At 41.2% G+C, this 24,795-nt stretch overlaps 1 protein-coding gene across 7 annotated transcripts in view; it reads left to right on the top strand.

Annotated features, from left to right (window-relative positions):
• The first annotated feature begins 21,735 nt into the window (after window positions 1-21,735).
• LOC143329053 (uncharacterized) overlaps window positions 21,736-24,795 on the top strand; it is a 98,278-nt gene continuing 95,218 nt past the window's right edge. For 4 of the 7 annotated variants that reach the window (XM_076744711.1, XM_076744709.1, XM_076744708.1 and 1 more), the window contains exon 1: window positions 21,742-21,866. The gene's annotated coding sequence lies outside the window, so the exon portion shown is untranslated. Of the gene's footprint in view, window positions 21,867-24,795 lie in introns of all 7 variants that reach the window. The other 3 variants (XM_076744712.1, XM_076744710.1, XM_076744707.1) reach the window with 1 other exon arrangement.

Genomic DNA, 24,795 nt, shown 5'->3' with positions numbered 1-24,795 from the left:
GTCACACTCAGTCCAGACAGTTGCTGTATACTTCATGTACAGTATGTGTGCTGAATAGTACAATGCAGTAATTATAAGACAAATTTTCTCAATATTTCTTTTTTTTTAAGATTTTTTTAAAATGAATGAATAATGTGCGACGGCACGGTGGCGCAGCAGGTAGTGCGCGTGCCTCACAGCAAGAAGGTTGCTGGTTCGAACCCCGGGTCGGGCAGGGCCTTTCTGTGTGAAGTTTGCATGTTCTGTTAGGTTAATTGGTCTCTAAATTGTCCGTAGGTGTGAGTTGTCTGTGTATGTTGCCCTGCGATTGGCTGGCGACCGGTTCAGGGTGTACCCTGCCTCTTGCCCATTGCTAGCTGGGATAGGCTCCAGCCCCCTGCAACCCCAAAATGGGATGCGTGGGTAAAGAAGATGAATGAATGAATAAATAATGTGCAAATTATGATTTAGTGTGTCTGTATTCAACTAATTTGAGATTTTTATGAATATCCCAAAAGCATTGCATTGTGACAGCTCATCACAGAGGTGTAGTAGATAGCTGATAAGTAGATAGCCATAAGACACCATGACTTTCTGAGCACTGGACCTCCACCACATGCATCTGCCTCCCTCTAAATTTTTTTTTGCCAGTGGCCACTCAGAAGCCCTGAGTCCACCACTGTTTGCTCATATACAAAAAAATAATGTTTCACCCACAACAGCTTTCCTGCAGAGGCTCTGTCAGAGCTGAAATGCATACTGTTCCTGAATCCCGAGTGATTATTTTTTCATTGCTGAGGTACCTGAGCGCTGAGGCAGATAACCCTGCTCTGGAGTACACACTGTGCAGAGTTTGTACTCCACAACAGAGCTGCAGCAGGTTTGCAGTTGCAGAAAAGTCAAATTATGATACGTGAAATAAAAAGTGTCATGAAATAAAATACCATTATGACATAATAAACAATAAATCGACCTTTGAAAGAGCATTTTGAAATAAAAAAAAATCTAATATAGAATAAAAATGACCTCCTACAAAACTGCTAATGGATGAAAGAAAGAATGAGGAGTTTAATAATTTCTTATACAAATTGACCATATGTCTATTTTGTCAATTCATAATTACTTTTTTTTTTTTTAATATTGCACACTCTGGGGCTCCAGAGGATACAGTGTGAATGAATGAAACCTGTTTAAAACCTTTACACGTGCACATAAAACAGTCCAAAGTACGATGAAACTGATCTTACTAAACAAACACTGAGGAAGCATGAAGCACACACAAACACACACATGTCATATGTCACTCATAATAAAAGAACATTAGATATTGACAGTGATGGACAGAGCATGAAAATGTAGAAAATATCAATACTACTGTCTTTCAAACTGCCACATTTTCAGTAGGGTGTTAAATCTCTCAGCAGCATAAGTTTTCACAACCAAAATGAAAACAAAAGCCTTAATGATGATTACATGACAAGCACAGGAGCATATCTAAAAGTTAGGCAGTAAAAATGAACAGCAACATTTCAGCAGCAATACATTTTCCAGCTTATTAAACTCTTCATAGTCTGTGACCTTTCTCCTTAACCGTGCACACGTCTCCTTCCCTCAGTCTCTGCTGCTTGTTTTATCTCAGCATGCTGTGATGCATACGAGGATATACACAATCACTTCCTGAATGAGAGGTCAATGCCACCCTTTTCTCTCCAGCCTCACAATTTCACAATTCAAATGTCAATCAAATTCTACATGATGCAAAGCAAAAAACAAAGCCACCAAAAGGTGAATATAATGAGACAAATCATTTGGGTGAATTCTGGCAGGATTGCACCTTTAGTACTGAACGCGCTGTTGCCTGTTTTAGTCATTTAAGCCTCACATGAACATCAGAGAATCGTAAAAAATGAGTGCATTTTACTTTCTACTTCCACTTCTAATAACACAAAAACTTGATGTGAGATCAGACTGGTACTGTACCGCCAACCAACCAGCTCATGAGGTAAATAGTGTGTGTGCGTGTACATACTTCTCTTCTTCATCTCCAGCTGCTCTTTCATCTCAGCTACAGTACCCCATCACCAGGACAACCAAAATAAACAGCGGGATTGTGGGTACTGTATCGACATGTCAACAAAGAGTAAGGGGGCGTGGCCCGGTGGAACCAGGAGAGCGCCACATCTGGGCTTCATTAGCATCACAGGCCAATGACAGATGACTTGTATTCTGCACAGCGACACAATGCTCGGCTGGATGGCGGCCTGCTCTGACAGAGAGGGAAATGACATCATCAAGGGAAACTGATGTTTCCTGGGCCTCGGGGAGCCATCGCTGGACCTGGAGGGATTTTATTTACTTGAGTTTTATTAGGATTGCCATTAACTGATACAGTAGTAACCATATCAGATTTCCTGTGGCCCAAAACGATCTTAATGAGGTCATCAAAGTTGAAATGTGTTTGCATGTGTGCTCTCCTGCTTTCTGTAGAACAGCTGTCCACACAGTGTTATTGTCATAAAAATAAGGCTTACGTGTGAGTGCATTTCCTTTGCGTTGTCTACCTCAAAGCAAAGCACCAAAATTTGAGACTTCTTACAGAGATATTTCTATGGGCCCTCCCCACATCCACTGCTATTCATTCCAGTATCATTATGGGCCCCTCCTCACATAAGAGCCCCCAGTCCTACATCCCAAACTACAGCCAATGCACACAGTGATTTGTAGTTCTTAATCTACACAAAAATGCCCACAAAAAAAATTCATTATATTCTTCCTTTTCAGTTGGAATACCCTCATCTGACAGTATCAAGGAAGAAAAGTGCTTTCTGTCCTCTCACAGGCTGCATCACTGATGATTAAAGCTTAATTTGCCGTTGAAACTTTAATTAATGATCATTGAGGCAGCCATTTCCAGCTGGTTTTGACAGCTATTAGAGAATTCTGCTGCCTGTTTTACAAAGCCTGACAGCGCTCAAGCATAGAATGACAATAGCTGGCATTCATTTATGTATGTTCATGTGCTGTCTGCGAAGCGTTTCATCAAGACTGATCTGGCATATGAATAATCTCTCAACGATTTAAGATTGACATTCATTCACAGCGGTTCCTGGTGTGTTACCCAGTGTTCTGTGTAAGATGACATGATTTCAGGCTTGTGCTGTGCTGAAACAGTTACCTGGTCCTACCTGGTAAGACTTCCATATTGACTTTTAGAAGCACTTATTCAGAAATCAGACATAGATGGAAAATCACTGTCACATTTTCTAAAGGGTTTTTTGATATCTGCTGAATGCTGCTCTGCTATTAAGTAGTATAGTTGGTTCTCTGATGCATTCAAGTGACACAGGGCAGATTGATGGAAGGAGTGATGAAGGAAGACGAAAAAGAGGAGGGTAAGGGAGGCAGTTGCTCTTTGACCCTGCCGTCTGAAGTCATCAGGACATAGTTAACTGGATCAGCAGTAGGTTGAGGAAGATGATGTGGAGACATAACATTTAAAGTTTAAAGGTCAACACAAGATTAGCTCGGTTATGGTAGATAATTAACGTCCTCTGCTCTGATAAATATCTGTACGTTTTACCCCTCAGCTGCAGTCAAAACTCTCTGCATCTCTGTTTCAGTCAGTGGATTTTTCCAAACTCCCTCAGCGCTCCAAAGGAAACTGCTTTTTATCCTCAGAGGCTAGCTAGCGTGCTAGTGCTCTTCTGAGATTGCAGCGGTCAGTCGAAGCTTCTGGATTTCAGTGGTTACATTGCAACACAAATGCCCTTCACAGCCTCTTTGATGTAGGCACTCAAATACTCACAACATGAATTATTGATAGAGCTGTCGTTTGAATGGTGAAGCAAAAAAAGGCTGAGAGTTCATTGTTTTTACAATATCTTCATATAAGCCACCAGACCTGCAAGCTGAAGGTCTTTGCAGTCACAACATCCACGGGGTAATATACATTTCACACTGAAAGTGAGACAGAGGCAATGCAGCCATCAACTTATGACCACTTCTAAAGGTCAGCACACACCAGTGGATGATGCGTGTCAAAGTGCCAGCATCCAGTGTTTGTTATGTAAGCCCACACGCAAGTGGCATCAGGATACGCCACCCATCTCACTCCCCAGCCTTGACATGCATCAGCTCTGCAGAAAAGCAGCACCTTTATCGCATGGCTGCTGCACCACACAGCCCACAGCGCAGCCAGTGTGTTGTACTTAAGACTCTTTTGTTCAAGTGAAACTGCAAGCAACAGGGTCTTTCCTCAAATCTCCAAATAAGTCCTGTGGTGCTGAGTGCTGAAGCCACAGCTTCAAAGCTCTGTCTGTCAGTTGGTTGGCTAACACAGCTAAAAATCAGACTCCAAACTCACTGAAAGCCTGTTGTTGGTGTTGACAGACCACTTTCATCCCGTTTCTGTATTCCTGTGCTAGCACACGCGGATATGTTACAATATGTCTGAGAGCTGAGGGCAAAAATTCCATTCACTGTCTGTATGTATTGGCCAGCATGTTTGATACCCATCAAGGCACTTCCTACCTCTGTCACTCTTATGTTACAAAACATAGAGTGTAGCCCACTTCAAAAAAAGGACTTGATCTTCAGTATGTTAACATGCAATACTGAGGCTTTCTGAATATCTGGAGACATACAGTAATGCCAAGTAAACCTTAAAGAGCCTATTATAGCGATAGGAAAACATTCCCTTTTAGTTTTAGGTTACTTTTGCATGGTCACATTCTTTCATATGGTACCTCCATCTGTGAGTTTGAAATGTGTGAAGCCTGCAAAGTACATTTGCATTTGTAGATCCTGTAAATATACCTGTCATTGATTTATGCTTTTCTGAACTAAGTAAATATGAAACCATTTTTTTGCTTTTGTCTATAGACATGTATATGACCTTATAATGAGTTCTTTTGAGTTCAGGCTGCTGTCCAATCATTATTATTATATTGTTCTCATTCAAGGTAAGCCATACTCCTTTAAACAAGGACCTCTATATCAATGATTCCCAAAGACTTGTGACCCTTTAGAACGAAGCTGTGTGTGCCTGCAACACCAAAGAGTGATGATCCCCTGACAAAAGAAAAATCCCATGGTCCATTTCAACTTTGTATGATCACCTGATAAAGTTGATATGGTGAACATTCTAGCAAACAGTTGCCTATTTACACATCCAGCAGGCACATAAGTGTTTGGACTCATGTTTGTGTCAACCTGATGAACATAAGTCCAATATTAACTAACTTTTAGTTCTGCCTGGTCTCTACCAGTTCCAGAGGTAAAAATCTAGCTATTTAGCTGCTAGATGCTCCATTATGTTCATCAGCTAGTTGCTAACTGCCTGTCTGCTGTTTGGTGCTGAGCAGGTTATGAGCAGCTGTTTTTTTTTTTAGGTTTTTTTCTGAAAACAGGTGCCTGCTGGTGCTCCAAACAAGGTGGATGAGAGCAGTGAGAATGAACAAGAACAGTAAAGCTATGGGCTATGAAACCAGAACAGCTGAAAGACACTAAAACTCTCTGTAAAGCTGAGGGTCAACTCCAAAATCAGGTCATTATGCGACAGATTAAGTTTTTTCCATTGTTAACATAAAAATGCTCATTAATGCAGCTTTGATTATCTCTCCACCCCTGAAGTATCACATCAGTGATGTAGATGTCAGCTATGGCCCACATGGTGAAAAGAGCGGCTTTAAAGCAGCTTTTCATTCTGGCCAATAAATCAGTTTATAGATTACTCGATAACTTCAAACGCAGAAATATAATTCCTGTCTTCTAACTTATCTCTATATCTGTACGTTACATAACTCTTGTCTCAGTGGATAATTTCACATTATTACAAATTATTTAAGTAATTTTAGCCATCACTGCTCTCAGTTTTGATAAAATTGTGCTCACCACCATAAAAAAAACAGCACTCTGCAAAGACGTCCTTTATTTTCATCTCTGAATACTCCACATCTTGGAAACTATTATATGAGTTATACTTTATATTTATTCGCTTACAATATTGCTTGTTACATATTGAGTTGAGCGGAATATACATCAGTTGGTCCTCAAGGTTGGAGATCAAAGCTGCGTCTGTCAGTCTGCTGATGAACGCAGTTAAAAACCAAAGGCCTTGACTCACTGCTGTTATTAGAAGACTTTCATCACTTCATCTCAGGGCACTTACATCAAGCCACCACCGTTTATCAAATCATATCATAATCACAATAAACCACTCTGAGTCCAAATGTGGACTTCAAAGCTGTAGTAAGGTATTTTTTTTCTTTTTTCTTTATTTCAATCTTTCTTACTCCGTCCGTACTTTCTTCCTTTGTTAGTCTTGCTCCATTCTTCCAGTTTTCTTCCCTCTCTCTTGTGTTCTCCCTGTCACTTCTCTCTTTAAGCTGCTCCATCTCTCCTCCGTCTATCTGTCCCTCCATCTCTCGTCCCGTGCTCTTTGACATGTCTGTGTTTCCTGTCCTTTGTGAAACCCTCCTCCATGTCACATCTTGTTTTCCTCATTCTATCCTGTTTTAATCCAGTTCCCGCCTCCTTGTGCAGCAGAGTCACGCTATTGGAGGAAATGGGTGAATAGTGGCTGCTGAGTGACAGGTTATTCTGGGCTGACTGTGGAGGTAAACACGGCGAGGTAATGGAGGTAAACGTCCGGTCAGTAGGCTGGGTGGCACACAAACAATAGGCCAGTAGCTTCTGGCTGGCCAGCGACACAGTCAGGACTGCTGCTGGCCCAGAAAACCCAACCCAATATATCAAGCTTCTTTCTTCTCCTTCTCCTTCTTCTTCTTCTTCTTCTTCTTATTATTATTATGTGATGTGGGTCTTGTAGCACAATATATGCTAATAGTGAGTAAAGCCTCTTTTTTGGGGACCCTGTCCAATATTACATATTGCACAGAGTGACAGAACGCCATGAAATACAAGGTTATACAAAGTAGTACATGACATACCTTCCATGTCAGCAACAGTACAATCTCTTATAGAAGATTATTTTTGAGTTCTTCAAATAGCAGTAAGCAAAGTCATATACTGGAGGAAGGGTGAACGGTGAACCTGAGTCATTATTCTCAACCCAGTTGTATGTTTTTCTTCAAGATGCGAGGTGATAGAGGCAACACTATCATTCAAGGACAGACAGGCAGAGCAAACCAGAGTCTTGGCAGTAGAGCAGACGTAGTAACGCCGCTTGTGAACATAACTTTTAGTGGTCCTGGGCAATCGGACAATCGTTGTTGTTGGATCCTGTCCAGAATCATATAATTCTGATATTGAATTGTCTGTTTATGTGCCATTTTTATGGTGTGTTACTGACTGCTTGTCCAGCCTGTCCCAGCATGTAATACAATAGCACATGTGGACGGATCATCGCATCCATAAATATCTTGGCTGCATCTTTATGCAAATCCAACAATACAGCACCAACTACTTCACCAGGCCTAGATTTTATTCACTCTCTTACACTACCTTATCACTTTGAATTGTTTAATGTGTTGATAGTATTTGTAATCTGTATGTGATATCTTGTTCAGAAGTGTGGAGTAAAGAGGGGGTTTTATTTGTCTCACTTACTCTAATTACTGAAATATCTGTTGGATCTTTGTTTGTTATGTTGTAGTGACTAATGTAGCCTTGAGCCAAGAGTAAGCTCACTTCTTATTCCATGTTTGCATCTTTGAAAAGGGCAGTAACAGAGCAGTTATACGTGTCTATGGTAACAACAAGTGTCACCTACATTTTCAATGTGCTAACTGTTCATGTAATTTCAAGTAAATGTAAATTGTAATTATTGTCTTCTACAGTTCCAGAGGGAACGCCGCGATTGTCTTTGTTTAACTGACAAGCCAAATGTTACATTCCACATTGTGTTGAAAATAGAGTTAAAATCAGCTCCTTCAGTCAATCTCCTTCAAACTGAAACTGATATCAATATCCTGCCTCTGTCTGGAGGTGTTAGGCCAAGTGGGACACACACACACACACAGATAGAGAGAGAGAGAGAGAGAGGAAGCGTGTGAGGCCCTGTCCGCCTGAAATGAGACCTTTCAGTAATTTATTCACATTGTTGGCCAATGCAAACCAACTGCTAACATGACACTGTCTGATGCAGACATGCAAAGAAGTCTGTGACCCTACACACGCATACATGCATGCACACACACACACACACACACACACACATGGTCACACATGCACACAGACAGACGGACAGTTCTGTTAGTGTTTGAAGATCTTTAAAGCAAAATCTGTGAGCGATCATGAGTCAGCATGTGACTGCAGAAAAAGAGCATTAATTCAGTACACTCATATTGTGAATGAAACAGTATGGACTCCAGGTTGATTGGCTCTAAACAGCGTGTATTCTGTTCACTCTGGCTGGGAAACTAATTCATTGCAAGAAGAATGACTTGTGGTGGTTTTGCAAGCCAATCTGCTGCAGGCAGAATTCTTTCCAATCTTCACTCATATAATGTTAACATTAGCACAGAAGCTGCGTATTCACTGAGCTTTTGGCTACGTAAAAAAAAAGAGATTTGTATCCCCAAATAAGGCAGCACAGACTCACACAAAGCGTTCTCATTCATTTCAATGAGACAGAGCGAGGGGGCTGACGGAGAGGGCTCTCACAACGTTGAACCTTGCTCAGCTTTAGGTGCACCCAGCCAGGCACTGATCATGATGGAGAGTCAGTGTTCGGCTGCATCACTTTACAGTAATGTGATGGCACTTTTTCAGTAACAAGTCATGTAAGTTTTCAGTTTTCAGTTGGAGTTGTGGGTGCTGCACCAGTAACCACACTCAATGGCAATGTCCCTGGGTCCTGGTGTGTACCTGAACATCACTGCAGCAAGGTGAGAAGATAAACCACCTGAGGTCAGCAAGAAGAAGATTTTCAGGTGTTGTAAAGTAACTTTTAAACCAGCCTTGCTGGATTGTATTTCATCATCTCACTGGTACCTGATTTAAGGTGTAACAACTAATAATCGTACGGTTGCCAGACAAAACAATGATGGCTACTGCTGTTGTCATGTGTCTATAACTAAACATCTCCTGGGTTCAGAGGGTAAATGAGAAGAGGGGAGACTGAATGGAGGAGAGAGGCATGGAGGGGGGAGGAAGTAAGGAGAGACCCCTGGACCCTCTTTGAGTGTTTATATTGCAGTGGTAGGATATCCTGCTACATGATGAACTCATTACAGACCTGTGCAGTCTAGGTTCTGTGTGTGTGTGTGTGTGTGTGTGTGAGAGAGAGAGAGAGAGAGAGTGTGTGAGTGTGTGTGTGAGTGTGTGAGTGTGTGTGAGAGAGAGAGAGAGAGAGTGTGTGTGTGTGTGTGTGTGTGTGTGTGTGTGTGTGTGTGTGTGTGTGTGTGTGTGTGTGAGAGAGAGAGAGAGTGTGTGAGTGTGTGTGTGAGTGTGTGTGTGTGTGTGTGAGAGAGAGAGAGAGAGAGAGAGAGTGTGTGAGTGTGTGTGCGTGTGTGTGTGTGTGTGTGTGAGTGAGTGTGTGTGCTGAGTGATCATGCCAAGGGTCAGGGGGGGATCATGCCAAGGGTTTGTTGAATCAATATAGCTGCAGTCTGTGCTGTGCAGATCCTGAAGGAATCAAAAAGCATAAAGGTGTTTACTCTGAGCGTGAACCAAATATTAATTTGATTTGCATAAATGTGACTGCTTTTATTCTAAAGTCAGTGTTTTTGTGGGCCACAGTGAACCAACATTAAAGATGTTTGCTGTACCTAGCTGGTAACATGCATACACACCTTTGTGTGTCTGTGCGACTGTTTGAAATCCACTGCTATGTTTCTATGTGTCATCCCTCCTGCAAAATTCAGTCTGAGCTCACCTTGAGGTCCAGGTCATTGCAATTTCATTACAAGCCATCACAATTAGTTTAAGCATCGCACTGCTGGTTAAATACCAACTAGATAGAAAACTCTTTAAGCAGTTCCAGCATCAAACATAACAAATGACTGTAAACACAAACCTTTCATTTGACCAAAACGGGTGTTAGGAAACAGCATTTCTCATGCGTGTTCTTGTGCGATTGACTGTGCCGGTAACAAACACAGAAGACAATACTTACAAATGATCTGAATGCAGATACAAAGCACAGATCTAAAATTGTAAATAAAAATGCTGAAAAAAATAGAAACTAATGGAATTGTTTATCAAAGTAAGCATCCCAACATTTCTGAATATTGTACTGCTAACCCTATTCTACATTAACTGATTGTGGGGTAAACATATGGAGCCCCGAAACAAGAAAAGGCAATAAATATCATCAGACAAGTAAAAAATATAACCGAATACATCAATAAATGATGTAGTGACGTAAACAATTAACATGTGTCCAGTCAGCTAGTTAGAAAAAATAAAACTGGGGAATGAAGATAGAACTGATTTAATGATATATTTAATAATGAGCTGTGTAGAAAATAAAAAGGGTTAGGGTTAATGAGCCAGTAAATGAACAGAGTAAAATAAATTTTATTTTACTTGACTTCACCTTACCCTTCACTCCCTTTTGGCAGTTTTGGGACTTGTTGCAAATAACTCTCATCAAATGGGGACAAATATCACCACTTAAAACTACTTCATATAGTTTTTCCTTAAATTTTCCTTGTGAATATTTACTGCAGAGCTACCTCTGGAATTGAATGTAAAAGATTAGATGATTAGCTCTCTACAACTGCAGGACGCATTATATTGAGAGCTTCCATCATCGGCTGCTGACACATGGAGGATGTTGGTGTGTTTCAGCACTTTCAAAAAACTGACCATCAGGAAAATCGCCAAATCCTTGATGTGTTCCTTTAATCTTCACTGTTGAACCATTTCCATTGTCACAAATAAATACAGTCAGATGTAGAACACAGGAAATAGCATTAGTTCCTGTGGTTGCGCTCTACTAATAGATTTTACACATGTACACACACACACAGACTGGTGATCAAGCGCAGATCACCTTTCAGCAGCATGCAAGTGTGTGTGTGTGTGTGTGTGTGTGTGTGAGAGAGAGAGATAGAGTGCGTGTGTGTGGGGTCACTGGGCCTTCCTTCTCACTGTAGTCACTTTGACATAGAAGTGTGAGGCTGCTGCCACTTGATGGGATCAGTCATCCTGTTTCCATTTCTAACATCAATGAACACTCTGCCCTGAGCAAACACTCAGCAGTGCTGTTGGTTACTGTTGTTTCCTCCTAAATTAATAGTTTGATCAGATATTACTGTGACTAGTAAAGAATATGTGACCACCAAGACAGCGTTAAAAGGAGAGTGAATGTTTGAGCAGAAACTTGACTCCTGAATGCAGCTGTCATTCTGTGTCTGCTCAATGTGTGAACAGGCAGTTTTAGTTGAAGAGATGTGTCAGCCAGTGACATTTGTTTAGTTGTTTTCTGCCCTCTAGTGGCAGTGGTTGTTAATACATTGTATTTGAACACACACCGAGCGCTCTCTGTGCCACTTCTGTCGACTCTTGTAAACTGTCATGCTAACATTATCAAACTCAAGTAAACTTTCAGCCTTGTAAACGAGTCCCATCTGTCATCTGTACATGTGCAGGTGATGCAGACTCACTTTGCTAAAGATAACAACCCAGATGCCCAGACTCTCCAGAAACTGGCAGAGAGGACTGGCCTCAGCCTCGAGAGGAGTTTCTGTAGAAGTGAGGAATATTACTTTCAGACCGGTTATCAATCCATTCTCCCTGCATCCAGGTTTGGTTTCAGAACTGTCGAGCTCGTCAGAAGAAATACGTCAGCCCGAATCCTGCTTCCTCAGCCATGATGACTTTACTTGCTCCTGGTCAGCTGACACCACCTTTGATGGAGGATCTGCAGTACACCAGCTATGTGTCCCCAGATGCACCCCTCCTCACTACACTGACTTATATGGATGGTAACAAACATGACCGAACACTTTTTACAGTGACAGAAAGAAGCATGATGAGTCCTCTGATGAGGATGAATCACCTGTGGAGCTCATACTCCTGAACTACAGGGGCAGCTGTGCCTCAGGAGGTAGAGCGAATTTATATACACGTTGCTTTGGATAAAAGTGTCTGCCAAATGTCTAATTGTAATTGTACTCATACTTCTGCCTGGTTGCCTTGCTCTTCAAGTTTCTGTCCAGCTCTTCAAGCCACACTGTTTGAGTTTGTCTCAATCTTTTTTGCTCAGTTAATTATATATCTAATGTAAATAAGCGATTGATCACAAAATGGATGTAAACTCTCAGTAAGAGCACTCTGGTCCTGGATAATCATCCAGAACATAATGTGCACCCTTTACCAAAGTCCAGGTGTTCAGCAGCACCTGTCCCCCTTCACAATGCTGGAGTGTTGTCCTAAATCCTCCAGCCCTGTGAAGGAGGCTGGATTAGGGACCTCATGACCTGAAGCTCTGGGTCTTTGTTGGTGTGAGGGGACAGTGATGACCACCGTGCCCCCCTCAGTGCAGAGGCACTGCGCATGTTCATGTTAAAACATTCGCATCAAACTCACTTTTAGCATCTGTTACCATTTCATTCAGAGGCCTCACAGCCTTTTTCCATTTGTTAAATGAACATAAAACAACATTAAATATATGCTGTCTATTGTTAAACTGTAACTTGAATATTTATACATAGAGTATCAGGAAAAGAAAAGTGGTATATTGCAATAGTATTGGAAACATATCACAATTTGGTGTAACAACCCATATTATGTACTGCTGGTCAAGTCATGCTCATGTTATGTCTCACAAACCTGCAGTCATGTTTCTCTTCATATGCAAACACAGAGATTCACGCACAATTCAGAACTGTCATCATTTGTGTCACAAGCTGAAAGTGCTCTTTATCAACCTCCACACACAGAAAAAAAACATCAGCATCATTTCCTGAGTCTGTGTTTTTCTTCCATTCAGTCAGTGAGACACCTTGAAGCCGGTGGCAATGTGTTTTTTCTTTCACTTAAGTGTGATTGTTGGTCAGACAAAAACAAGCAAACTCACATATTTCCTTGTCCCATCTAGGAGGAAATTTTACATTTGTCACATTTGTGTGTGTGTGTGTGTGTGTGTGTGTGTGTGTGTGTGTGTGTGTGTGTGTGGTGAAGGTGCTGAAAAGCAGAGAGCAACAACTTACTCAACAATGAAACATGCATCAGCCAGAGACTTACTCATACGAACACGGAGGTGAAAGAGGAAACCAGAATGAACGGGATGATGAAAGAAAGAGAGTCAGAGGCAGTGAGGGAAGGAATGTGTGTGTGTGACTGAGTCCTGTGTTTTTGTCTCACAGCCGCTGAAGGCTGAAGAGAAAGGCATGTTTTCCACACAGAGAGACATTCTGTTTGAAGAATAAACTTAAGATAATGATTTAATTCCAACTTTCATAAATAAGAACTAAAAATCTGTTTTTAAAAGCCTGCTAGAGACGCTGGTGTACTGTCATATGTTTTTGCATATCTGCCAACATCAACACTACTGATCAATCTGTGATAAACCTGTATCAGCTGATACAATCCTCCCTGCTCTGCCACTGTTTTAGCTAAACTGTCTTTTTTGTTTGTGCAGCATTGATTATCATTCACTTTAATTCATTCTATGTGTGCACTGGTCATGTCAGCAGTGAGAGATACTGTATGTACCACAGTACTTCTATGACTGCTGGTGTTAATACTTACATTGCAGATGAAGATATTACTGAAAACAACATGTGGTCAGCATGTAAAAGATAGTACTTTATTAAAGATTAAACCAGTGGTTCCCAATCTTTTTGGCTTGTGACCCCTTGCAAAAAAGCACTGTATTTGGAGCCCTTTTGTCAACTTTCAGATGTCTATGACAGACATTTATCCTTTAAACTTCTTATGTGATTTGAATATCTCTTTGAAGCCCAGAGAAGTAAAATGACCCCTCATATTTATCAGATGACCCTTTGAAGGGGTCTGACCTCAAGTTGGGAACCGCTGGACTAAACAATAAGAGGCTGCTTATGCACTGATGTGTCAGTGTTAACAGCTGATAGTGTCAGATATAATGATGACATGTCCATCACAGGGATTTTTTTTTTTCCAGAATGAGTTCATATACTTTTGATGCTTTCAAAACATTTTGCTGATTTTTCCCCCTATACTCATATCTTCTATTCCACTTGTGTACCATTAATAACCTTTTAATGTACACTTAGCATTGTTCAGAGTGATCATGCCACATGCAGCCTGATATACCTTATAAGCCTTTAATCCACTGGGTGGTGCTGTACGTTCATGCTATCTCCATCTGGTCGGGATCCATGTTGCTGTCTTGTACACAGTTTTGTTCTTTGCAGGAGCAGCATGAACCACATTTCACTGTTTGATCTGTGCCAACTCCTAACTAGCAGCACTCCACAAACAGAAAAATAAGACTGAAAGTCAATTCTCTGCCTAAGCAGCCAAAAAATCATGCTACATTTTCAGGCTGGCATTAACCTTTAGGAGATAAACTGATCGTGTGCAAGGCAGTGACATATCAAATTGTATTGAAAATAAATGGGGGAAAAAAAAGGAAAAATGAATTAGTAATTTGAAAAACATAATATTGGTGCTTCTGCATCACTGGTTGTCTGCACTGGAAAAACCCAAAACATCAAAAAGGGTCGCAAATGTTGGATGTAAAACCACTGATGTTAGCACAGCTACAGTACAAGAGTGAGACACATTCCTCTCCCATCCTCTGCTTTTCTCTCTCTCTGCCCTCCCTTCATCTTCTCAGCCCCCTCCTTTATCTTTCCTCCTCTCTCATCTCTTCATCCTCTCTCATGCCTTCTCTGCTTTATTCAGATGGCATACAAAACACTGCTATACTGCCACAGAGCTGCAAAATAAAAGGACTTTCTTTTTCCTCTTTTATCCTTTACATGAAATTGTGAATAACAACGCACACTGAATTCAAAACACTGTCTACAATGCTGTCAAAGTAACGTTTGCAGCAGTATGAAGTCACTGACAGATTTTGCCATATGAATTTTATTAGCTTATCTTAGCCTCTCCAGTCTTTCAAAGAAGAATTGTGAAGCATCAGCAGCCTCCAGAGCATCAAAGGCTGACATGACCTTTTGTACTTTTGCAGGATAGACAAGCAAATGACCAGTGTGGAGGTTATGTTGTGTGTTTGTTCGTGCATGTATTAGATGCAGCAGAAATGTCAGAGACAACAGGAGACTAATGTCGGAGGTCAGATACAGTGTCTCTACAACAGTGTCTCTACAACTGTCTCTATACTGAGACATCATATGTTTCAGACCGACCACATCTTCTTTCCTCTAACTCTGCCCTCCATCACCATTCTATCATTCCCACTGCCTGCCTCACCCCTTCCTCACCCATGCATTTGCTATCTTCCTTTCCCTTCTCCCCCTCTAACCCAGACACCCCCTGTGCAGCCTCGCCCCCAATCCCCCTACAGCCTTAAAACTCTGCCTTCCAAATCTCCTTTCACCCAGCCGTCTTTCTCCCCACCCCCAAACCCTTCCATGCTGCCAATCATTAAAAAAACTCAACCTGTTAACTGGATGTTTGACTTTCATGTTAGCTGTTAGCGCTAGCTCAGAAAAACAGCACTCATATGATTTTAATGAGCAATCAAGAGGGATGCTAAGGTGGAATTATATGTGTTATCTTGCTGCTTGCCCGCATATACCCAGTATGAATGAGTATAAGTGTGTGAGAGTGAGCCAGTGTTAATGTGGCATATCCAGTGTATCAGTGTGTCAATCCCTCAGCTAAGCCTTGGCTCTGCAGGGGTTCACTCCTTATGTAGGTCATCAGATGGTTAAAGAGTTAAACTCTTCTGGATTGGTGCAGACTAAAAAAGAATGGTTTCCACTCCAACAAATGCTCTGTGTGGCCTAAATCCTGCACAACACTCTCATGCAGAGGTGGTGACCATCACAACCAGGCAATTTTTTGTAAGGGGGTGCTTATAAATGTTAGCAGCAGTTTTTGCAGTATTGATTCTATAATAGTGACACAGTAAGACACATGATTGCTCCCAGTTTAGTGAAAGTCTGAGACCCAGAATCACAATGATGTCCTGTGTGATGGATACAGAGAATTGAACCTATGTACATACATACATACATACATACATACATACATACATACATACATACATACATACATACGTGTGTGTGTGTGTGTGTGTGTGTGTGTGTGTGTGTGTGTATGTATGTACGTACGTATGTATATGTGTGTGTGTTTGTATATATGTGCATATGTATGTATGTATGAACAGATGTGTATACACACACACACACACACACACACACACACACACACACACACACACACTGTATATATGACAGTGGCCCTTTTCTGCATAATGAGTACTTTTACTTTAATAGTTTAACTAGATTTAGTTAATAATACTACTGTTAACAAGTTTGCCATATCAAATTAACAGGTGATGACACGTCAGTGATGTATTCACAGCTTGTTTCTGCCGCTAAATCTGCCAGTTATTGCAGCTTCAAAGCGGACAACAAGCTCACAACAACATACAGTATGTGAGAGCTCACTTTTGGAAAGCAGCAGTGGTAACATGTGGAAGCTCACTGTCCACAGTAGACTTACAGTTCACAAGACAGCTGCATCATGAAACCATGGAACTTAATCAACTCTCTGTGACACAGCAGCCGCATGTCAAGAGCATCACACCGCTGGTATTTATGACAGAATTATATAACAGAAATATAACACACACACCAAGGGTTGGTGTGCTGATCACTGCGAGCAGACTTGAGAGAAGGAGAAAAATGTTGCTCACTCTTGCATAGTTGCACATGGATTTCCTACTCTATGACAGAATTTCCAGTCAGAAACAACTTATATGGGCAAAAGACAGCAACCTGCACCCTTGTCTTTAGATGGTGTTTGATTAGAATATTAATGTCATCATTTAATTCAAATTAAATTTTCAATTTTCATTTTTATTTTATTATTTCAAATCTTTCATTGTCTTATCTATTTCATTGTTTTTAACGTCACTTTTATTTCTATTTCTTATGTTCATTAGTTTTACTATTGCACTTAATCTGTCTGACAGGTGCTATACAGATAGAGTTTGATTAAATGGGTGATTGAACCTGTTGTAAGTAGAATAAAACCTTCACCCAAGCAATGAAATAACTCCTCATGCTGATGTCTGTGTCTGGAGTCTTGTGTTGTCTCCTTGTATCTGAAATCTTCATCCTGTGTTACTGTATGCTTCAAATCCCTGGTTACGTCTGTAATTGTTGGAGTCCAAGCTAGATATTGGTATTTTTATTTCATGGGTTCTTATTCCTTGTCAAAGACCTGGTGCCTACATTACCCACAATGCAACTTGACTGCAGTTTGATCAGAGATTTGGGTGTGTTGTGCTAGCAGCAGCTAAGGTAGCCTTGATCCTCTCACCACAAACTGTGATTAGGAGTAGGCAGGGGTCTGGCAAACTCACTTCTTTGCAAGTCACACCCCCAAATTGAACTTTTCAGCTCAAACCGACACTGACTCAAGTGACATCACTTGAGGCAATTAATCAGACTTCCCACACATATCTTGGGAGCCACAAAAGACTTTGTGCAACTTCTTACAACTTCATTACACAGTGCCTGTTTAGCATCAGCATGGTAGAAATGTCATCCTGAGCATCTTAGCATGCTGATGCATTTAACCCAAAGCACCACTGTGCTAACTTACAACTTGACAAGGCTGCTAGCATGGCTGTAGACATGTTATCTGTTTTTATTTTCTGTGCATGTGTGTGTAAATGGCTTTTGTTGTAAAACCCTATAAACAGCAATATCTGCTTATATGTGCTTTTGTCAAGATGGGTCAATGTAGTGATGACAATTGGTGCATGGAAAGGTTGGTTAATGATGAGCAAGGCAATAGGTGTACAGTGCATGTGGGAAATGTATGCATTTGTACGTTGTTTTGTCTACTAACACAGAGGAAAGAAAAATGAAAAAGGCAGATGGAGGATTTCTGGAATGGAGTGCAATGATAAGAGGAGTGGAAAAGAGTGAGAAGGTAAGGAATGATACAGCAAAAGAGGAGCGAGAAAGAAAGAGGAGAGGGTGGATGGTGTAACAGATTGGGTTTGGCTCAGATAGGAACAAAGATACTGATGATAGAAAGAGAGAGGAGGGGGGATGATGCAGGCAGGCGGGATATTGCATAACACTGTGAGACCTGGAGAAAGGAAAGGAGAGAAGGAGGGAACAGCAGAGAGGTTGATGGGAAGATAAATGGTGGAGAGGACGGTGGCAGTGACGCAGTCTGTGAATGAAGCCACTCCTGACTCCTCCTCTGCATGAACCTGATGAAGCCTCTGGCTTGTCATCGAGAGCTGCTGCTTTTAACTGAACCTTTATTTTGCCTGAACGTCACCTGAGATTCCTTCAACTTCTGCCAGCTTCAAAGGAGACCTGATGAAGTCTCACATCTTTAGTAAATTGAAATACAATCAATACATTATGACAAGTAATATTCTTCAATATGTTTGAACATTTAACCTGAAAATTAGCTGATCACAGCTCATATCTATTGCATTACAATATCAGAGCTGCATGAATCAATATTTACATTTTAACAATGGATCAAATGAATAATATAAAGAGGCTGCTCCAAGCGATGGACACACTGAGAATTATGGCCTCTATTCTGCAGCTCAGTGACAAACTCTTATTATGTTTGCCTGTTTGAAGTGACCACATGGTCCAAACTTTATTTTGCTTATATTAGCTCAACCTGCCTGCCTTGGAGTTCTGCTCTTGTCTGCGGGACTGACTACTGAGGATTGGTCAATTCAATGTGAAATCTGATGGTTAGAATTGTATTCAGATAATGATGAAACATGGAGGGAGAATACAGATCAGGTAGACATGGGAGGTGTCAAATCGAAGGTGCACCACTCTGATGGCTAAGTTCATAAGACCAGAGGCATGGCCAGAGGGGTTGTTTAGTTGAATATGTTTGTCTCGTCTGCCTGACCAGGGCTCTGAAACATCAATAGTTTAACTGCTGTGTATTGATAGATCCATGACGCTGTCCGTGGTGCTGAAGTAGCAGATGGATTTGTAATTGCATCTTTTTCTCTCAGTCCCGCCCTTCTGTCAGTTTCATCTTGGATCCATAATATTCTCTAAACTACACACTAGAAATAATCAGTTCTATATTATTATATAGCCAATATACTCTAAAGTATTGTCACCTTCATGACCAAAGTGACAAAAAACAAAATGTAGTTGCAGAAGAGCGAGAGGATCATAGAGACACACTGCTTCCTGTAGTATTCCTATAATATTCCTACATTTTTTTGATCATTCAGTAGCTGAAAATACACCCCCAAACCAAGACACCTCTGTAGAAAAATATTTTAGGGGGGACATAACCCAAGATATAGTTTTTACTATAGATGTTTGGTATGACCTGGGAGTGGAGCAGGTAGTGTGACTGAGGAAATTAAGCTGCACTCAGTGCACCATGCTCAGCTGCTACAGTTATGTAATTTGAGGTCAAGTCTTTAGCATTAAATCTACGGTGTGTTTTGAAAATTGAGCATGATCGAAATGGTTAATGTCCACATGAAGTAAAAGAACAGTCCTTCACAAAATAAAGATTCGGCCTCATAGCAATTTTATTAAATCCAAATTATAATCACAATTCTAATATCAAGAATGGGTGTGTAAGTAGGTTGGTGGTGTGGGGGCAGGGGGTGCTCCCATTGGACCATCCCCCCTGTTAGAAATGAACAAATGACTGACTGCTGTAGACAGTATGTGATATTTGAGAGATTATAAACAAACCAACCAAATCAAAAGGGAGCCATAATCCCAGATAATCCTATAGAAACCTCTGCTTCTCCAACAGCCAGTTAGTCATCTGGCTAGCTACCTTCACCAGCCTGCAGGTCAGGCAGCCATCCAGTCAGCCAGTCAACTTCCTTTAAATCTGGACTAGCTTTTGATTTTGTGTGTGTGGTATGTTTTGGGTTACATTCATTATTTGGCCATAGACGAAGCCATTGCATGTAAACCCAATTTTGGGTCAGCTACTTGTTCCCATGTAGCACGTGGCTAACATGTTTTGACTTAAATGGCTAGTTAGCTGAACACTTCATTAGAGCCTATAATGTCTCTGCCTAAAACCCTGCATCCAAGCGACAAAATCTACTAATTCTAGTTATGATTTAGATTATATACAAAACTGATTCCAAAAAAGTGGGGACGCTGTGTAACGTGTATATTTTTGTAAATATCTGCTTATTCTGAATTTGATGTCAGCAGCACATTTCAAACAAGTTGGGACAGGAGCAACTAAAGACTGGGAAAGTTGTGGAATGCTCCAAAAACACCTGTTTGGAACATTCCACAGGTAAACAGGTTCATTAGCAACAGGTGATAATATCATGATTCTGTATGAAAGGGGCATCCTGGAAAGGCTCAGTCCTTCACAAGCGAGGATGGAGATTGTATAAAGGATATTACCAGAGGTAATACCAGAGGCTCAGGAACACGTGGAAACACCTACACAGAAATGACTGTATTCTGTTTTTATTTATGTTTTACACAGCACCCCAACTTTTTTCTTTTTCTCTTTCTTTTTCTTTTTTTTTAATTGGGGTTGTAGTACAGTTACATTGGAAGAACAACATCAAGAGATATTCCAATATGCTTAGGCAAGTTCAGATTTTTGGGTGTGCCGATATTTGGTCCACTATGCGCTACACAACAGAAGGAGCTCTGCAGCCTGAAAAGGATAAAAACACAACATATCAGAGTAAAGTAACAAATTCTTGGGAAAGCAATTCAGCTTCCTATTTGTGAAGTACTCAAATCTGAATTTGGTGGTGGAATCTTACAGTCTCGGTATGTTTGCTCTATTGGTTCATGCTCATCATTTTCAGTTCTAAACATCACGCCACAAACCATTTCTTACACAAACACTGCAACCATAGCACACGATCCAAGCAACAGCACCTCCTCACCTCAGGACCTTTCACTTCATCGAGCTGTTTGCACTACTTTTACACTGCCACTGCTGTTACTTAGGGCTCAGTTGCCTACTGTATTTGCATTTTAGGTTATCTGTCTTTGGAGATTTGTAGATAATGGCCTCTTTTACACTGTACCTGTTTGCATTCTAGCTTCTTGTTTAGATTCACTGTACTGTACATACTGGCGGTTCTGTCCATAGTGTACATATTGTAGTTTTGTTAATGGTACATCATTGCTGTATTCACTTATGATATTACTATAGTATGCTGTGTGTATTTATGTAAATTGTCAGAAATGTAGCACTTGAAGTGGTTCTTCACTGGTAACTGTCTCCCATTGAACACTAAGTTGTTGAAAAGAAGAGGGGCTTTTAGAGAGGTAATGGCTTATTTATGGTGCAGTGAAAATTCAATTACAATATCAATTATACGTTTGCTGTTGTTTTATTTGATCATTTTGAAGATGATAATTATTTTTGTGTTATTTTGTGCTGATGTGATGTTTCTGTTGGTCGAACTTGATCTTCAAACCTTTTCATCTCGGGTCCATGGATTGACGTGTCATCATGTTGACATGCTGTTCCTTGGAATTACTGAAATGTGTTTTTCAAATCCATAAACAAGATGAAATACATTTGAAAGTCTCATATTTACGGCAGCACGTGAAGGAAGCAGCAACCCTCTGCCTGCAGATTCAGGGAAAAAGCTCCTTGCTCCTGATTGGCTGAGCCGTCTGAGGAGGGGGCGTGGCCTGTGCCTGCGTCCTGGCACCAGTCTGCTCTGCAAGCAGCGAAAGGTGGAGAGATTTTCACCATCACACACTCTGACTGTCACACACACACAGACACACACACACTCCGCGAAAGAAACGGGACACATCGAAACGGTGAGTGGAGTAACCTCTTTCACAATTAACATCTGAGTCACGGTGTGTCATCGCGTGATTGTCCTTGTGTGAATCCTCGCGCTGCGCCAGCCTCTCGTGCGTTCTTAAATGAATGATGATATATTATATCATATTTATAGCGTTTCTTTTGTAGGTCTCGCGCTGCAGTGGCACGGACATGGGCCTATATTTAGCTTTTGATATGGCGGACTGGTGATTTGTCACGGTTGTGCACGGTGTTCCCCATCACAACGGTGGAGCAGAGTGGGCGTGTGAGGGGGGATCTCTGCCTCTCATGCAGGGCTCCGTGGATTCGTGTCTCTTTGTTATGGTGGTGCCGCAGTCGGGATGGTACACCCCTCCTGCTGAAAACCCACTAGGCTGTAGTACTCCAAAAATATATTCTTATTCTCCTCCTGCACGAGCTCATAGTGCTCCTCACTCATCATTAATGAGCGCATAGAGGCTTCACTGCATCTCACTTCACCTCTTTAACCTTAATATTCCCATATGGGACTACAGTAACCTATAGCCTGTGGATTTTAGTGCTATTTGTCTCCATCGTTTTTCTCAGACAGTCAGGTTCAGCTCCAGAGCAGTCAGGGCCTTGTTATATAAAGGCTTTTTTTCTGATGTTGCTCAGCCTATACACCAGTTTTAGGAAGAGTCTGTGATGTTCTATAGGGACTAAGCCTGCCGTTATACAATAATACCCCCACCCCCCGACTCCACACACACACATACACAGCTACACACTGCATCCCGTGTGTCTATGTGGATTAGTACACATTGTTCCAACGGCACTCAGGTCTTTCTCTCTCTCTGGCTGTTTCTGGTGTCGGTCTTCAGTCTGCCTCACATGTGAAATTGAACATGCTGTGTTTGAGGATGATAAATGCATTTTAAAGTCATTAATGGATGAGCTGCCGCAGCGCAGACACACTATGGAAATACCCTCTCAGAGCACGTATGTCTTCATCGTCCCTTACATTTCAAGCACAGGCAGAAGTGGCTCTGAAGTTTTACTGTACAGTAATTGAGTCTGGAATATGTGGTCTCTTTGGAAAGTTTGGGGTCTAGAAGGATTTGACTGTGGGACAGGGGTCAGTGCTTGGTGTTGACCTGCTGGTGGCCCCTGCAGGGTTGCAGAGGTCAGGCATTTTTCTGACACACTTTGTTTGTGCAGACTTTCAGCCTCGCCAGCTCTGCCTACCTGTCGCCTTGTTACAGTCTCAGTCGCTGTCACTCATCTGTCGCACCGTATTTAATCAGAAGATCCTCTTGAATTTTCATTATTTAGGCTACTTTTTGACACAGCTGCAGGGCATAGACTGGGTCTAATCAGTATCAGACAGTGACATCTGATGATAGATCAAAACATTATTTTATGCATTATTAATTTAAGGAGGTGGTAGGAGGCAGTAGACCAGGAGGGCAGCTGCTCAAGAGGTTCTTGGTCTGCTTTTTATTTGAATAGTTTTTTATGGTTTAAAATTTTTGTATCTTATGTAGAATGAGCATCATCATCATTTTTTACAAAGAAGAAGAAGAAGAAGAAGAAAACCATGATGGAGATGGGTTTGCCTTTTCCAGAGCATATATGACAAATGGCTCCATTGTAGATTTATTGTGGGTTCTTCTTTGGATGCAGGTGTATTTCAGCATCTCACTCGTAAGGGCCCGCTCTATAAAATTGGGGGGCCAGCTTTCATCAAGGCCCCCCTCACCCCACAGGTCCCAGTGTAACGGCACTGTCTATATTCACACCTCTGGTTTATTCCCCTGCTGCTCCTTATCACATGTCTAAGTGTGCTCGAGCAAGAGACCAAACTCACTACTGTTGTTCTGTGTGTGTGTGTGTGTGTGTGTGTGTGTGCGCGTGGGGAAAATTCGAAGTCACTTTAGGCAAAGGTAGCTAGAGTAATTATTTCATTATCAATTCATTTATTGCTTATATTCTCAATTAAATTTTTTCCACATAATCATTTAGTCTATTAAACATCCTGAAATGAAGAAATGGCTTCAAACTGCTTTTTATTTCCAGCACTTTCAAACTCATCAATATTCAACTTACACAACAGAGGTGAGACAAAAGCAGCAAATCCTCACATTTGAGAAGCTTGGACCATTTTTTTTCCCCTAAAATGCAGTTAATCTCCCAAATGAATGTATTGTTTTATTTTGATCTTTGACATGAGAGAGAGAGAGAGAGAGAGAGAGAGAGAGAGAGAGAGAGAGAGAGAGAGAGGAAATGTGGAGAGAGGTGAGGTGGTGTACATCAAGTCTTCACCTGGGCACCATAGATGTCACAGTTTAACAGTTCTGTGTGTGTCGTTGAACACTAGACCATCCGTTTGCTTTACTTTTAGCCAAACTTTGTGGGGTAATCCTAAAACATACGTACTGATGACAATAACAACATGAACTGCAGCTCCTGTAGTTTACGTACCAGAGGCTGCTCTCCAGCTGTCAGAACTGGAAACCACAGCAGGTATCGTTTGGGAGTTTGATGATTGATAATTCCAACATTTATCTTAAAATGTGTCTTTCCCTCATCCCCAAAATACAGACAAATTATGAGTTTCTCAGTGTTGTGATGTGAGATATTGGTCAGGGTGTTATGGACTGAAACTTTATCCTGCTTTTTGGCTCGGGGAGAAAACGTTCTGAAAAGATTCAAGGGACAGTGATGTGACAAAAATGTCAGAAACACAGGTTTGTCATGACTCAGGACCTTTGGTGGTCATGATGAATGTCTGTCACTGGTAGACAGCAGACCCATTCCTGTCACCGGCCAGTTTACTTCAGTGGTTCACAGGACGATGAGCAGCATGGAGGTGAATGAACATACACAAATACATGAAAGTATGGAAGGTGATTTTTGTTTCATTTAAAGATAAGTGAAGAAAACACTCTGGTGGTGAGATGC

Source organism: Chaetodon auriga, chromosome 12, assembly GCF_051107435.1.
Source record: "Chaetodon auriga isolate fChaAug3 chromosome 12, fChaAug3.hap1, whole genome shotgun sequence".
In the NCBI taxonomy this organism is placed as follows: domain Eukaryota; kingdom Metazoa; phylum Chordata; class Actinopteri; order Chaetodontiformes; family Chaetodontidae; genus Chaetodon; species Chaetodon auriga.
Note: the sequence above shows the minus strand (reverse complement) of the source record. Positions and strands in the feature narration are given on the sequence as shown.